Source organism: Penaeus monodon, chromosome 41 (assembly GCF_015228065.2).
Source record: "Penaeus monodon isolate SGIC_2016 chromosome 41, NSTDA_Pmon_1, whole genome shotgun sequence".
Lineage (NCBI taxonomy): Eukaryota > Metazoa > Arthropoda > Malacostraca > Decapoda > Penaeidae > Penaeus > Penaeus monodon.
Window position 1 is genome coordinate 15969754 of NC_051426.1, and position 17500 is coordinate 15987253.

The window sequence follows — 17500 nt, forward strand, 5'->3', positions numbered from 1 at the left end:
GGGGGGGGGGACGGCGGCCCCTCCGGGCCATAACTGGCAGGAGTTGTACGAACCAGGCTTCCAACCGTGGGCCATAACTCCGTACTCTGGGCCCTGCTGCCCGAGATCCCCCACAGATTTAGCCTGGGACCACAAGGTACCCAGTTACCCATGGTGGCCACGAGAGGCACTGCAGAGTCTTAATGATGGAGAGGCTGTGACCTGGCAGGGGAGACTTATGCGGAAGCTGCTCCCTTTTTCGCACTGGGCTAGCCAGGGGTGGAAGCTGCAAGCGAGAAGGCATGCAAGCACTTAACACTATCTAGGCTACCACACCATCGCTTCACAGCACCATGCACGTGAAGCACCCACCCATATATATATATATATATATATATATATATATATATATATATATATATATATATATATATATATATACACCCACCAATGGATGTGATTCGATACGGGTTGCCAGCGGGTCTGCGACCTAAGACGGAGTATCGCGATATATATCGTACTTTTGTATTGGTAACATTATTGTTTTTTCATCTTTATTCATCTTTTATGATTTTTAATTGTTTTCATGCTTTTCATGTGTTGCAGAAAATAAAGTCAGACACAGCTTAAAAAAATTCTTTAATTTTGCTTTTTGCGAAGGAAGGTAACTAGCTTAACACTTTTAAAGCGAGTAATAAACAAAACCACAGAAATGAAATATACGAATATGATAGTGAGGATTTTATTTAGCGATAAATTTTGGCGGAAATTCACACTTGAATTTTCTTTCCATAATTCACAATACGGCACAATATATCCAATTTAGATATATACGACTGACGTAAATTGTTCAGTGGATGATGATGGCATCAAGTTCTTTTAATTGGCTAATGGAGGATTCATATCTTGGTAAATTTGTTTTGGAATGTCTTGGAATGCTTTCTTATATGGAAAGCAGTCATACTTGGTATATATCATCCTCATCATCAAGGGGCTAACGCCGACGGGGGCGCACGGCCGCATCCACCCTTCGCTTCAAGCCACGAGGATCCCTCGAGGCGAGTCTACAAGCAGGCCCACGGCCCATCTGTAATTCCTCGCGACAGGTCTCATCGAGCTGCCCAAGCCATGACCTCCTGGGTCCTCCCACAGGCCTCCTCCACCCAGGGTTGTATCGCAAAGAGACAACCTGATGGTCAGGGTCGTCCACAGGGAAACGAGCTAGGTGGCCATATAGCCTGAGTTGGCGATCCCGGATTATGCAAGTAACAGGTCCCATGCCAGTCTCACGGTGTAACCGCCGGTTGGACACGTGGTCCTGCCAACTGTACCCCAGGATCCGGCGAAGGGACTTATTACAAAAGGCATCAAGACGAGACTCCAAGACGCTGGATAGCGTCCAGGTTTCGCTTCCATAGAGCAAAACTGGCATTATCATGCCTTGAAGACATGCAGTTTGGTCCTTCTGCATAGGTACCGACATCTCCAAATGTTCTTGTTGATCGAGTTCGTGGCTCCTGTTGCCACACCAATCCGTCTATTGACTTCTTGGTCTGACAGCCCAGAGATATGGACTACGCTACCAAGGTATGTAAAACTCTCTGTAGCTTCAACGTCCTCGCCGCAAACATGGATCGACTGAACGGTTCCCCTAACAGGCCTCCAAAGTCCTGAATCTTGGTCTTGGTCCAGGAGACCTGTAGGCCTAAGGGCTTCGCCTCATTGCTAAATGCATCAAGAGCCGCCACCAATGACTCCAAGGACTCAGACAGGATAGCAACATCATCGGCAAAGTCAAGGTCTGAGACCTTGACTCTGCCGTGCCCTCGGATGTATGCCAATGGACTCCTGGGCTGCTTCGAATGTTACACGCTTGAAGAGCTCCCACAGAGCAACTGGGTCCATTAGGTTGTCGAGTTCTGTGAATTGGTCAGAGACTGCCATGGTGAACCCATGGGCACACTCCTCCTCCCTTAGTCTGTCCAAGTGAAACACCTTAGGGAGGCCATTGGAGGGATGGGGAGTTTTAAGGTGGAGCCGCAGGGCAGCCACAACCAGTCTAAGATCAGTGCCACAGAACTCGGCAGTTCTGGAGGATCCTCCATCGTGTGCTAACAAGAATGTGGTCGATCTCCTTGGCCACTGTACCTGGAACACTATAACATGTCCAGCGATGCAGGTTGGAGTGCTGGTACCAGGAGCCAGAGATCCTCATTTTCTGGGACCTAGCAAAGTCCTGGAGAAGGAGGCTATTTGCGCTGCCGGGATCAGCTCCCAAGCCATGGGGGCCGACAGACATCTCATAGCTGGCTCGGTCAAAGCCGTATACTGCATTGAAGTCGCCCAGAACAATGTGAATATCTCGCTGGGGGCAATTGTCTACCACAGATGCGAGCTTGGCATAGAACGCCTCTTTCACATCAAGTTTACATATATTGATAGGAGCGTATACAGCAATAAGAGACATGAAGCCAAAAAGCATGCTTCAGTCTCAGTACCATAATACACAGATGTTCCAAGTGTGTGTGTGTGTGTATGATATATGTGTATCGTATCAGTGGACGAACTGTGTATGAACAATGATACATGTATGGCAACATTATTGTTTTAGACAGAAGTCACTTGCACAGTCACCATGGTACGAGATGGATGTACTTCAGTGCAGACCCTCGTGTATCTAGTCTCTCCTGTCAATATATCACCAAAGGATTTACGTGAGTTTATCTATCCACATCTGATAGACTTTCTGTGGACATCCTACACCCACATGGCGCAGTGAGTTTCGGTGAAAAGAAAGTGAAGAGACAAACCGGCAGTGTGACTCAGTGCCCAGCTCCTCATGTTTAGTGACTACCCTCATATTGTGAAGTGTCTGAGTGACTTTTGTGGTGTTACTGCAGTGCAGTGAACTCTTGTGGTGTATTGTGACCAGGGACTACTGCTATTTTTTTTATTCCCCCGCATTTTGGTCATTTTACCCAGAGCTACGCTCTACACCACCCTGCATACTGTCTGAAGCTGCATTAGCATTGTCGCCGCACCTGTACAGCAGGAACGTGGAAGCTCCGCCCCTTCGTAACGTCGAGCTCCAGGATTGGCGGACCGTGCCCAGCTGCTCTGACGCCGTGACGTCCGCCTGCGAGGTGCCACGAGCGAAGTCCGACAGACACGAAGAATAAAGTTAATTTAAACCAAAATGCCTAAGAAGATGAAATCAGCGGCTACACAAGAGGAAGTCAAGCCGTCTCCTTCATTTACGTCGCCACCAGAATCACAGCCAGCTTATATATCCATGGACATTTTATCGCAAATGATCGAAATGTGGCGGCAAGAGGCAGAAGAGAGGAAACAAGCAGAAACACGACGTCGACAAGAGGACGAGGAACGACGACGAGAGGAAGCCAGTCGTAGACAAGAGGAAGATCGTCGACGACAAGGGAAGACAGGCGAAGACAAGAGGACGACAGACGTAGAAGAGAGGACGACGAGCAAAGAAGGAAGGCTGAGGAACAACGATTCTTGCAGCTATTTGCTACCCTCACCACGTCTCCGACGCTCTCGCAGACTGTAGGACCACAGCCTGCTGCCGCCACGGAACTTCCGGCTTCAGCGCCTTTGTCAGATACTCCAGCACTGAAGACTTCAGTCCAGCCTCCCCCACCCCTCGCCCAAGACGCTACGTTGCGGTCGTACAAAGAATGGAGACAGCGTCATGATTGACCTGCATAGCCTGCCTCAGCATAAGCAATTAATACAGTTGCGTTCATGCTTATCTGCTGACATGAGAGGAACACTGGAACACAGTTTAGGCGTGTCTCCAGCTTCAGATCTACCTCTGATGAATGTCCTCCAGCGAATCCAGAACTTCGTGCGAGACCAAAGGAACGAGTCTTTACGACGTCTCCCCTTTTCCCAGTGCAGGCAGGCCCACAATGAGAAACTGACCAATTTTTATGTGCGCCTGAAGCAAGATGACGTGGACCTGTGTAAGGGACATAGCAATGCTTGTATCGAGACCCAAATTAAGCAAGCCACCTTGATAGGTGTTCGAGATGAAGAGACCAAACAACGTCTTTTAGAGATGAAGTCTGAGGCCACCCTTGATGACGTAGTAACTGTGTGTAGGTCTCGTGAGGCTGCTGAGTCTACCACTCAAGAACTACGCCCATTGCAACCAGCTACAAGGGCAGTGTCTGTTTATAAGAACAGAAAGCAGGAGCTGCAAAAGGTAGCAGTGAAGAACCATGCCGCAGAGCCACCAGTCGCCCGCCCCAGTCTCGACAACTCCAGTCAAAGGAACTTTGTGACCAATGTGGATATAGGTCACATATCAAGAAGGTGTCCCGCTTCTACTAGCACCTGCCGCACCTGTGGCAAAGCAGGCCACTTTGCCAGCCGTTGTCAGTCATCAAAGAAGAAACTGACGCCGCCCCCACAAGGAAATGTTCTCTCGGTTTCCCAAGATTCACGCAGCATAGCAAAAATCTGCGCAGTTGAAACTGAATCCCGTGTAGGCCCTGCATCTCCAACAATTAGATTATTAGTGCAGTCAGGAGGCTCTTCAGCATATGTGGACTGCATACCAGACACAGGATCTGACACGACCGTCATGGATGTTACCCTTCTCGAGTCTCTAGGATTAACCATAGACAACTTGGACACCTCTACAGACTTCGGATTGAATAATCCTGATGGGTCGCATATGAACTGTACTGTCCTTGGATCATTATATGCTAGCATGACATATGGTACAGTCACCATACAGGGTTGGATAAATGTGTTGAGCTCTTTACCATGACCTCTGCTGTTCTGGAGCCACACACAGCAGCTAAAAATTATCCCCAAGGACTACCCACGACAGATCCTAAGCAGAGGGCAGAACAAACGCTTTCCCAGCAAGAACCTGCAAACAGATCAGCCTGCACAGGCAGTAAAGATCGCTACAACTTCGAAAGTTATGCCTGCTCACCATTCAGTGCCACCCCAGGAAGCCACATGCCACCAGCCAGCCCCACCTCTTCCATCACAACGGTTTCCCTTTACATCCACCACGACCTCCTTGACTCTCAGCATCCCCAGATGAGGCGAAGAAGTTTTTCCTGCGAGAATTTTCAGATGTTCTCATAACGAAGGAAGCTTTCGGACGGGGCACGAAGCTTAAGATGATGTGTGGACCCCCTATGAGGATCTTTGTAAAGGACGATGCCAAACCATTTGCTGTGCACACACCTCGGGTCATTCCCCTTGCCTGGCGGGACGATGTCAAGACAGAGTTGATCTCCATGGTGACTCAGGGTATCATTACTCCTGCAGGTGATGAACCGTCACAATGGTGTCACCCCTTAGTGGCTGTAGCTAAGCCTTAAGGTGGTGTCAGGATAACTGTTGACCTCACCAAACTCAACAGTCAAGTGCTCCGTCCTGCCCATCCCTCACCAACGCCTCATGTCGCTATACGTCGTATCAACCCAAAGGCACGGTACTTTTCCACATTGGATGCCTTATACAGATATTGGCAGATACCTTTAGAGGAGCAAGATCAACATTTAACAACATTCATCACCCCTTATGGTCTCTTCCGCTTTTGTCGTGGACCCATGGGCTTCGTGGCCATCGAGTATTGCCATCGAGGTGACATAGCCCTCGATGGAGTGCAGCAGTGTGTAAAGGTGGTAGATGACGTCCTTCTATGGGATGAGGACTATGCATCCCACCTACAGCAAGTACAAGAAGTTCTTCTGAGATGCCTTGCACATGGCATTACTATGAACGCTGACAAGTTCGTGTTCGCAGCACCTAAAGTGTCATTCTGTGGGTATATCCTGTCAGGGAATGGAATTGCAGCTGAAGAAGAGAAGGTCCATGCCATTGCTGAATTCCCAAAGCCAGCTAACCTGAAAAACCTCCGATCATTTATGGGCTTGGTGAACCAACTGGCCGTGTTCACCCCTGCTATCGCTGAGTCTGCAGAAGTTTTATGTCCCCTCATGAGTCCGAAGCATGCCTTCATATGGACTCCTGACCATGATGCAGCATTTAGCCGTGTGAAGAAAACCCTATCACAAGCACCTATTCTCGCCCATTTTGACCCAGCGCTCAAGACCGTATTTCAGACAGATGCTTCCCACCTGTATGGTGTAGGTTATGCTTTGTTACAAGAACATAACCCTGGAGAATGGCGATTAGTGCAGGTGGTTCCCGGTTTCTCGCAGATGTGGAGACGAGATATGCCACAATTGAGTTGGAACTAGTGGCAGTAGTATGGGCTATGATGAAGTGCAAGTACTACCTGCTTTGTTGGCCCCACTTCACCCTGATGACAGACCATAGACCTCTAGTGCCCATACTTAACTCATACACATTAGATGCTATCGATAATCCCCGACTTCAATGCCTAAAGGAAAAGATAGCAGGTTACGTCTTCACAGCTATGTGGTGTAAAGGAAAGGAACTGTCAATCCCAGATGCACTTTCCCGTGCTCCAGTGGATTCACCATCCTCTGAAGATATTGCTCTTAGTGATGATACACGTAACTATGTCAGATGTGTAGTCACTCAGCGCATGGCCACTCTGAGTGCAGTTACCGGGAACAGTACAGACAAGTGACTTGGTGCTTGATAAGATGCGAGCAGCAGCTTGTGAGGATTCAATGTATATCAAGCTCCTGGACAAAGTGACTCATGGTTTCCCTGCCAACTGTAATGATTTTGACCCTGACCTACTCCCATATTGGAAGGAATGTGATACTTTGTACCACGATGAGGAGCTTATCCTTTTTTGGACCCCGCATTGTAGTTCCTTCTACCCTTCGCCAAGAAGTGTTGGCTCGCCTGCATGACAGTCATCGTGGCGTGGAAGCCACAAAACGTTGTGCCCGACAGACTGTATGGTGGCCTGGTATCAATTTAGATATCACAAATGCAGTCAGATCATGTGAACCCTGCCAAGTACTTCTGCCAAGTCAGCAACAGGAGCCCATGCTGACAGAAGAAGCACCGACCAAACCCTTCAAGTCCGTGTCAGCAGAATTTTTCAGTGCAGCAGGAAAGTCATTCCTTGTGTATGTTGACCGGCTCTCAGGATGGCCTGTGATAGCATGCTGTGGCACTGACACTACAGCCGCAGCCACCATCAGTTTCTTCAGATTCTTCCGTGACCTAGGTGTCCCTCTTCGGCTACGCACTGATGGAGGACCTCACTTTTCAAGCCGAGATTTTAACGATTTTTTGTGTCGATGGGGTGTTCGTCATCATACATCCTCTCCCCATTATCCAAAGAGTAATGGTCATGCAGAAGCTGCAGTGAAGGCAGTGAAACACCTAATTATGAAGGTCGCCCCTTCTGGTATCCTGAATGAAGCTTACACCACATCAGGATGGCCGTTCCCCTGCGCAAATTTTGTTCGGCTACCCTCTTCGATCCTGTGTTCCAGCTCATAGCTGGTCTTTTGATCCAAAATGGCAAGCAAAGGTAGAAGACTGTGATCGTCATGCAGCTGCAAGGACACAAGCTGCTAAGGCTTTGTATGACTCGCACGTCAGACCATAACAACCGCTGCAGATTGGATCGCAAGTCCGGGTACAAGATCCTGTCTCCAGGCAATGGAATAAAGTAGCTGTAGTCATCGGACTTGGCCAGAGCCGCGACTACCTTCTCCGGACGCCTTCAGGACGAGTGCTTTGGAGAAATTGCCGGATCCTTCGGGTTGTGCCTATTCCACCCCGTGCACCTGTGGAGGACAAGTGTGAGGACGTACCCAGTCGCCCGGCCCGAGATCCTCCTTCCCCACGTAGACGTCGTTAACCCAGAAGTTATGGCGCCAGACGACGTTCTCAACATATTGCTGCCCGTTCATAGGCTTATGAACGTGAGGAGGGGGGGGGAAATGTGTGTATGATATATGTGTATCGTATTAGTGGACGAACTGTGTATGAACAATGATACATGTATGGCAACATTATTGTTTTAGACAGAAGTCGTGTATCTAGGTTGAGAACCCTCGTGTATCTAGTCTCTCCTGTCAATATATCACCAAAGGATTTACGTGAGTTTATCTATCCACATCTGATAGACTTTCTGTGGACATCCCACACCCACAACAAGCGCCTACCCAGAAAGCTCGCCTGAGGTTAAGCCTCGGGTGGTCACTCCGGGTGCACGCCACCTCTGCCGCCCCCGCCGACGCTGCCCCAAATAAAGGGGGTCGGCGAGCTGTGGGGCCTCCCATCCGCCTGTGGGGTTCCCGGGGGCTTTACCCCACAAGCGTCATGGTGGGTTGGCGCCTGCCGGGGTGCAGGCGGGACGAGTAACTCTCGTTCCAATCCTGCGCCCTGCCTTGCTTGCTGGGTGGGAGGGACAGCACCCCTCCCCCCAGCATATCCATTTATATGTTGCGTTGCTGGTAGGTCTTTCTAGGGAGGAGGAGAACTGGCAAGGTCCACCTCCCCCGAGCCGCCCCATTACCCCAGGGTGGCTAGGGGGCAGGAGATGGTATGGAGCCGAAGCGTGTTCACATGCCGGTGGGCCATAGCTCCGTACCTCTGGGGCCTCCTGCTGCTCCGAGATCCCCCACAGTTTAGCCTGGGTGGCCACGAGGAGGCACTGCAGAAGTCTTGATGATGGAGAGGCTTTGACCTGGCAGGGGAGACTTATGCAAAAGCTGCTCCGTTTTTCGCCCTGGGCTAGCGAAAACTGCAAGCAAGAAGGCACTTAACACTATCTAGGGTACCACACCATCTCTTCACATCACCTTGCACATGAAGCACCCACCCATGGTATATATATATATATATATATATATATATATATATATATATATATATTATATATATATATATATATATATATATATATATATATATGCATATATATATTGGTGTCAACAAATACAGGAATAAGGTCTAGATATTATGTAGATTTCCCAGTGATTTATAGTTTCTTTCATTCTGACCACAAAAATGGTTTCTAGGATCTTAATTGAATATTTAGGATTCTAGGAAAGATATCTATCTAGACTAGAGTATCTATCACAAATCGAAAAAAACGAACATACTGATAATTCGTGTGCTTTCTTATTTATATTTTTCTACAAGCATTTTATAACTTCGGATACTTTGTAAAGTATGTCTTAGAACACAACTTAACAGTGTTTCCACTATCCTAATGTATTTGGGAATAAGTAGTCTCTGGTAATGCCATATCCTGTAGAGTGGCTACTCCAGTGCTCCGGCACTCTCTCCACGATCCTGGTTGTACGTGTTGACCGACGAATAGGCTGCCGCAGCGGCTGCAAATATGACACCTGCTCTTGTATTTTAAACACGGCTGTGAGACTCTCGGTGCTGGAGATTCTGAAGGCTCTTTGGAAGCCCGGGAACTTCGCCGTTGATTATGTCGCTGGCTCTGGATTGTATCCTGTCAAGGAGATCGAGGTGCTTTTAAGCAGGACCACACTTCATCTCAGAGCATGATCAGTCTTTGTTGAGAACCTCTCTTCCTTTTACATCCAGAGACCATGAAATGCGTCTCATGGACGCAAGTTTTGTTAATGCTTCCTTGATAATGTTCTCGATGTGTACTTTAAAAGTGATTTTTTATCGTAGGTAAGTACTTTACTGTCGAGGTAGAGCTTGATGGCGGGAATGTGCTGGTAATCACTGCCATCTGTTATCCCAGGTTAGGATGGTCTGCAGTGTATTATATCGCCGTCATTGCCCTATCCTGGGTACTGTAGGGAACTGACGGTGTGATACCATCAACCAATATTTGTCCCTCATACACGAGATGCAACAAGCCCTTTATGATAATATTTTACATGAAAGGTCCCAGAATGCTCCCTGTGGTACACCTGCCTTCCTTGCGTGTCTAGAGTTGAAATAGTAAACAAACTGAGAAGTGCACATCCACGTCAACCTCGTGTAAATTTTAAATCAAGGTACCATGCCATGCCTTCTCTCTCTCTCTCTCTCACTTTCTCTGACTTTCTCTCTCATATTCTCTGACATGCACACTCTCTCTCTCATTTCTCCAACTCTCTCATTTTCTCTAACGTTCTCTCTCTCTTACACGTTTTTTCTGACTCTCTATCACATTTTCTCTGCTTTACGCACGCACACTCTCTCTCTCATTTCCTGACTCTCTCTCCCTCTCTCTCTCTCTCTCTCTCTCTCTCTCTCTCTCTCTCTCTCTCTCTCTCTTCCCCCCTCTTCTCTTCTCTCTCTCTCTCTTCTCTTCTTCTTTCTCTTCTCTCCTCTTCTCTCTCTTCTCTCTCTCTCTCTCTCCCCTCTCTCTCTCTCTCTCTTCTCTCTCTCGTCTCTCTCTCTCTCTCTCTTCTTCTTCCTTCTTCTCTTCTCTCTCTCTCTCTCTCCTCGCTCTCTCTCTCTCTCTCTCTCTCTCTCTCTCTCTCCCTCTCCTCTCTCTCTCTCTCTCGTCCACTCTCTCTCTCTCTCCTACTCCTCTCTCTCTCTCTCCTCTCTCTCTCTCATCTCTCTCTTCTCTCTATCTCCTCTTCTCTCTCTCTCTCTCTTTACTTTCTCCTTCTTTCTCTCTCTCTCTCTCTCCTCTATCTCTCTCTCTCTCTCTCTCCTCTCTCTCTCTCTCCTCTCTCTCTCTCTCTCTCTCTCTCTCTCTCTCTCTCTCTCTCTCTCTCTCTCTCTCTGTCGATGAGGACGCTCAAGTGTGATAATCTTGTGAGGTTTGAAATACAGTTTTCTGCTGCAGCCATTGTTTGCATCATACAACGGCGATGATGTATCGGTGATCAACGACAGTTTTCAAGGATCGATATATCGGTATCGCCTTAGACAATTACGAGTATCAACGCCCATCACTGTCTACGTCTAGTTAATGCTGCTTTCAAAAGAATATATCAGAGAATGAGATTTTCCTAACACGGCTCTTTTACAAAACCAATGTATAAAGCACAATGTATGAATTCGTATTAACATGGTATAAATATGAACAAACGATTCGTAGCTAGGTAAATAAACGTATATAGTGTCTTGTATTTTTATAACATGTGAATCAAAAATTCACAACGTGCAACGAGTGCTGCAAGGATTTTAGAGGGTCAAGGGGCGTTGCCGTTCGCCCAGGAAGTTTTCAACGAGGCTGTTATTCCGGGTGCGTGGGGTCGTTGCGTTGTCTCTTGGATTACTGATAGCGGAAGATGCGCCCGCGCGCGTGTGTGTGCGCGCGGGCGTACACACACACACATGCACTCGCAGGTTTCCCAAACACGAGGCAAAATCTCCGTGACCCCGAGTGGCTTCGCGTCTGCTTACTTTATTTCATTAATGTGTTGTAAGTGTATATATAGTATATACATGTTGCACATAGAAAAGGCATGTGAAATACCTGAATATTTTTTTTTCAGTCTGCAGCTGACAGGTCTCACTTGGGACAATGCCTAACAAGGCTCAGAGTGAAAGAGCCGAAGTATATGATCTTACATAACAGTTATATATATATATATATATATATATATATATATATATATATATATATATATATATATATACATACACACACACACACACACACCACACACACACACACACACACACACATATATATATATATATATACACACACACACACACACACACACACACACACATATATATATATATATATATATATATATATTATATATAGAGAGAGAGAGAGAGAGAGAGAGAGAGAGAGAGAGAGAGAGAGAGAGAGAGAGAGAGAGAGGGGGGAGGCGAAGGGTGAGACAGAGAAAGAGAGAGAGAGGGGGTGAGAGAGAATAGAGAGAGTGATCTAACCCTTTACATTTTCTTGGTCATAAAAACAGAAAGTAACAGAGAAACGTGCAATTTCAGTACCTCAGCAACTCTTGCGTGTTCAGCCGTTTTAACCAATGAACTTACAAAAATACTTATTAATATAATGGCTGTCGAACATCTCTTTGGTCACGTAGTCCTCTAAGGTCATATTAGTTTGTGTTTACATGTGTCTGTTTAATGCCGTGTAATTGGATGACGTTCAATTTCTTTAACGGCGCTTGTCTAACGACCTTTTCTGAGAAAGAGATTTTCTTTCAGCAACTGATGTGTCTCTCAAGCGGCAGACCGCCACCGGCTCTCCTGCTGTCCTTCGAGTCTCCGATCTTCTCTGCTCTTTTCAGGCTATGCTTTATCTTTCTATTCTGTTTATTGTTCTCCCTCTATGCCTTTGTTTCTGTGTCTCTCTGTGTTTCACCCAAACACGCTATGCGCTGAGAAAATGTCCTTCAGCAGTGGAACACCAAACATTGTACTCGTTTTGTCGCGAGAGAAGACGGACACACACACACACACACACACACACACACACACACACACACACACACACACACACACACACACACACACACACACACACAGAGAGAGAGAGAGAGAGAGAGAGAGAGAGAGAGAGAGAACTCGGATATTCAGAGTTGTTGGATGTTTCATTGATTATTGAAGACCCTTACACCGTTAGAATCCTGCAATAGTCGCTGCTCACAAGTCGATCGAGGCTTTTCGCGTGAGATTGCATGCGGAGTGCTTGAGGCGGAGTGGCACTATTGGTTCTCTCAAAGCCAACTTATCGGGTTAGGCTGGCAAGGGCGCCCCGTGTCAACCGAGGGATCCGTCTTATTTTTTAAATGACGTGTGGTTTAGTTATTTATTTACTCTTCACATATCACCTGTTTCCCTGTTTTAAGGTTTATTTACAGCCATGTCATACACATAATCCGGATATTATTGCTACTGTGGCGACTTTTCTCAATTCAACAGTCCCAGAGAACTTCGGCCAAATAGCTGGTTTCTCGAAATGGCACTGGAAGGACAGAGCTAGCTGGTGGTGTTGCTGTCTGTTTCCGAAAGTCACTCTCCTTTCAGAAGCTTAAAATCGGCACAAGATCGAGGTCTTACTGAACACCCTTGATGAAATATTACATCAGTACACCTGCAAAAACACCCTAATAGTAGGTGATATGAAGCAGCATCTTGCTGCAAGATCCTTCGAAGATCTGTTAAAAATGCATGGGCTGAACAGCCATGTTAATTTTTCCCACCTACAACTCTTCATTAGACTCTGTCATCTTCGACCTTCGTGAAAGTAGTACAGGGGCAGTGGGCTCTTCTGATCATTATGGCATATTTACCATGATTAACTTGAAGGCCACTCATGAGGAGGCAATGGCAAGAACCATCTGGATCTGGAACAAGGTCTGCTGGCAAGGTTTTCGCAGTGCCCCAGAAAACGTTGCGTTTTGCCTGAGTATTAACAAGAGATGTTAATACACAGGCTATCACATCACTAAAACACTACTGAAGCTGGAAGACTAAACAGCAACAGGGCCTCACGTCTCATTGTATAAGCCAGTGGCAACGTAGCAATATCTAGTTAGGACAAAGCTGAATTATTTCCATCCATCTTTTCTCAGAAGATTCGAGATTCGCCCAAGCACTCCTTGAAAACTACTGGCCAATATCGATCATGGGCAAAATCTACGAATTCTGGTGAACAGAATTCTTGACAGCAATCACCTACTTAACAGCAAGCAGTTTGGCTTTAGATCGAAGGGATCGGATCCGACCTGCTACTACAACTAGTCACCAGTTGGAGCAAAGCCCTTGATGCTGGCAAAGAAACTTACGTCATTGCCCTGGATATTGTGGCGCCTTCGACAGAGTATGGCACAAAGGCATTATTCCAAATGAAAAGGTTTTGGTACTGAAGGTGCCCTGCTGAATCTGATTATCTAAGAGGAAGGACTCTTCAAGTGAAGATCAGGGCAAGTGTACCCCAAGCCAGCGTCGTTAGTCCGCTCTTATGGAATGTCTATTTCAATGACAGTCTGCATTTTACTCTAGAAGCCCATGCATATGATCACGATTACATCTTATCTTTTTCATGTGAAAAGCATGAACGCTGTATCACAAATGAACATATCAATGATGTATTACCACTCATTACCTTATGGAGCCGACGATGGCAGATTACACTTGTGCCAGATACAACAGAGGTCATGTTAAAAAGCTACCTTAATATTAGCTACTTAAAAAAATATATATTCTATTACTCATGGGTCATGCTAAAGATAACTTTAGCCTCTTCACTAAATGTTTTAGTAGAAAGACCACCAACGTATATGTATATATATATATATATATATATATATATATATATATATATATATATATATATATATATATATACATACATACATTTATATATATATATATATATAATATATATATATGTATATATATACATATATATTTATATATATATAATATATATATATATTATATATATATATATATATATAATAAAGAGAGAGAGAGAGAGAGAGAGAGAGAGGAGAGAGAGAGAGAGAGAGAGAGAGAGACAGACAGACAGACAGACAGACAGACACACGGACAGACAGAAAGATAGATAGAGAGGCAGACAGATAGAGAGACAAAGAGAGGAAGGGGAGGGGGAAAAGGGAAAAGAGGAAAGGGAGAGGGGGAAAAGGGTGGGAAAAGGAAGAGGGGAATGGAAAGGGGAACGAAGCGAAACGAGCGAAAGAAAAGGAAAAGAGAGAAAAAGGGGTGAGAGAGAGAGGGGGAGAGAAAGAGAGGGGAGAGAGAAGGGAAAATTAACTACATACTTTATATATAATATATTATATATATTATATATATTATTTTAATAAAATATATTAAAATGGGATACATAAAAAATATATGTATTTTTTATATATATATATAATTAAAAATATATTTTATATATATATATTTTATATAAAATATATTGTGGTTGGGTGGTGTGTTTTGGGGGTGGTTTTGGGGTGGTGTGGGTGGTGGGGTGTGTGTGGGTGTTGTGTGTGGTTGTGTGGGGTTTTGGGTTTTTGGGGGGTTGGGTGTGTTTTTTTTGTGTGTTGTGTGTGTGGGGTGTGTGTGTGTGGGGGGAATTTTAAAGATAAAAGGAATATTTTATATATAATATATATATAAATTAAATAAATAAACTGTAAGGGAAAATATAGATATTTTTATATATATATATATATAGATATATATATATTAATACTTTCATATATATATAAATAAATATTATTATATATATAAAAATATAATTTTTAAAATATATATTGGGTTTTATATGCATTTTAAAGTATATATATTAATAATATATAAAATTAAAAAATATATATAATATATATTAATATATACAATGCATTTTAAAAAACAACATATAATAATATATATATATATTATATATATAAAATATATTATATTTTATTTTATAGAAAATATATAAAAAAAAAAAAAATGGGGGATAAAAATTATTATTGGAAAAGGAAAGGGGGGAGGGGAAGAGAGAGAGGGGGGAGAGGAGGGGAGGGGGAGGAGGGGAGAGGGGAAAAGAGAGAGAGTGGGGGGGGGGGGGGTGGGGGGGGGGGAAAGAGGAGGAGAGAGAAGAGAGGGGGAAGATTAAAAAGAGAGGGGGAGAGAGGGGGAGAAAAGAGAGAGCCAAAGGGAAAAGGGGGAAGGGAAACAAAAAGAGAAGGGGTGGAAAAGGGGGAGATGGGGGGGAAGAGATGGGGGAAAAAGAGGGGGAGGGGGGGAGGAGCCAAAAAAACCCACACCCCACACACAGAGAGAGAGAAAAGAGTAGAGAGAGAGAAAGGGGAGGCGAGAAAAGGGGGGGAGAGGCGGGGGGAGAGAGGGGGGGAAGGGGGGGAGAGGGAACGGAAGGGGGAGGGGGAGGGGGGGAGAGAGAGAGAGGAGGACACAGGAAAAAGGGGGGGAGGGGAGAAAAGAGAGAGAGAGAGAGACAGAAAGAGAGAGAGCGAGAGCAAAGACAGAAAGAAATATGAGAAGGAACGAAAAAGACAGAAAGAGAGTGACATATGTGTACATATATTATTTTAAAAATATATAAAATATATAAAATTAATATATATATAAATAATAATATTTAAAAAAAAGAGAGGAAGGGGAGAAGGGAGAGAGAGGGGGAGGGGAGAGAGAGAGAAGGAGAGAAAGAAAGAGAGGGAAAAAGAGTGAAAGAGAAAAAGGGGAGGGCAGACAGGGGAGAGAGGAGACAGAGGGCACAGAAAAAGATTTCAGAGAGAGGTCAATGAGAGAGGGGGGGGGAAAAAGGGAAAGAGAGAGAGAGAAGAGAAAAAATGGGGGGGAGAGAAAAAGAGAGGGGAGAGAGATAGAGAGGAAAAGGGGGAGGGGGTTATGTATGTATGAATGTTGTGTTTTTATATGTTACATACCCTATGTATGTATATATAAATAACATATACATAATATGTAATAGTATTATATATATGTTTGATACACACAAAACACACACTTCCCCCCACAAACACACCACCCTCATATATGTTATAAAAATAAATATATATATATAAAATAAATATAATAAAATTTTATATATAAGCCCAAAAAATTAAAAATATATTTTATTTTATATATTTTAAAAATATATATTATATTATATATATATAAAATAATTTTTATGTTTTTATATGCATATGTAAAAATGCATATATATATTATATAACACATTATGTATAAAATAATAATATATATATATATATATATATTTTATATATATATATATATATAATTTTAAAAAGAGTGAGAGCGAGAGGGGGGGGGGGGAGATAAAAGAAAGGGAGAAGGAGGTAAAAAATTAGATAGATAAAAAAAGAGAGAGAGAAGGGAAGAGGGGGGAGAAAAGGGGAGAAGAAAAGAAGGGGAGGGGAGAAGAGAGGGGGGAGGGGAAAAGGGGAGGGGGGAGAGAGGGGGGAGGGAAGAAAAGAGGGGGAGAAAAAGGGCGGAGGAGGGGGGGAGGGGGGGGTGTTTGATAATTAGGGAAAGAAAAATAGATATTAGGGTAGATTTTACAGACAGATAGATGATAGATAGGGGAGAGAAGAGGAGAGAGAGGAAGAGAGCCGGGGAGAGAGGAAGAGGGAAGAAAGAAAGAAAGACAGAAAAGAAAAAAAGAGAGAGAGGAGTTCTAAAATTTTTAAAAATGATTTAAATTTGGTTTACGACTAAAAATAACCCCTTTGATGACCCCGAGAAGGAACGGGGCCCTTTTCGACCCGTCGGAAAAACGAGGCATTTACTGTTTTTCATCCAAAATTTGGGAGATTTCCTGTGATCCTTTTCCCCTCAATTTTGTCCCCCCTCTTATTTCCCAATTTTTCTCTCTCGGTTTATTCCACGTCTCTCTCACACATATTCGGACCTTCTTTCAATACATAAATATTTTATTATTGGCTTCTGATTCGCATTTCACGGTAAGGTTTGGGCTCAAAGTTGGGCGAAGCAAAAAAACAACTTACGTTTTTGCATGTGAAAAAGGATCAGTTTGGGCCCGACGAACAAAAGACCCGCTTGGGACTTCCCCCGTAATTTAAAAGATCGAAGAAGGCCCGGGGAAAAGGGTTTTTGCTTTATGATGGGTGAAGAGAGAGGAAAATTTTTTCGGGAAAAAGTTGAGGGGGGAAAAAGG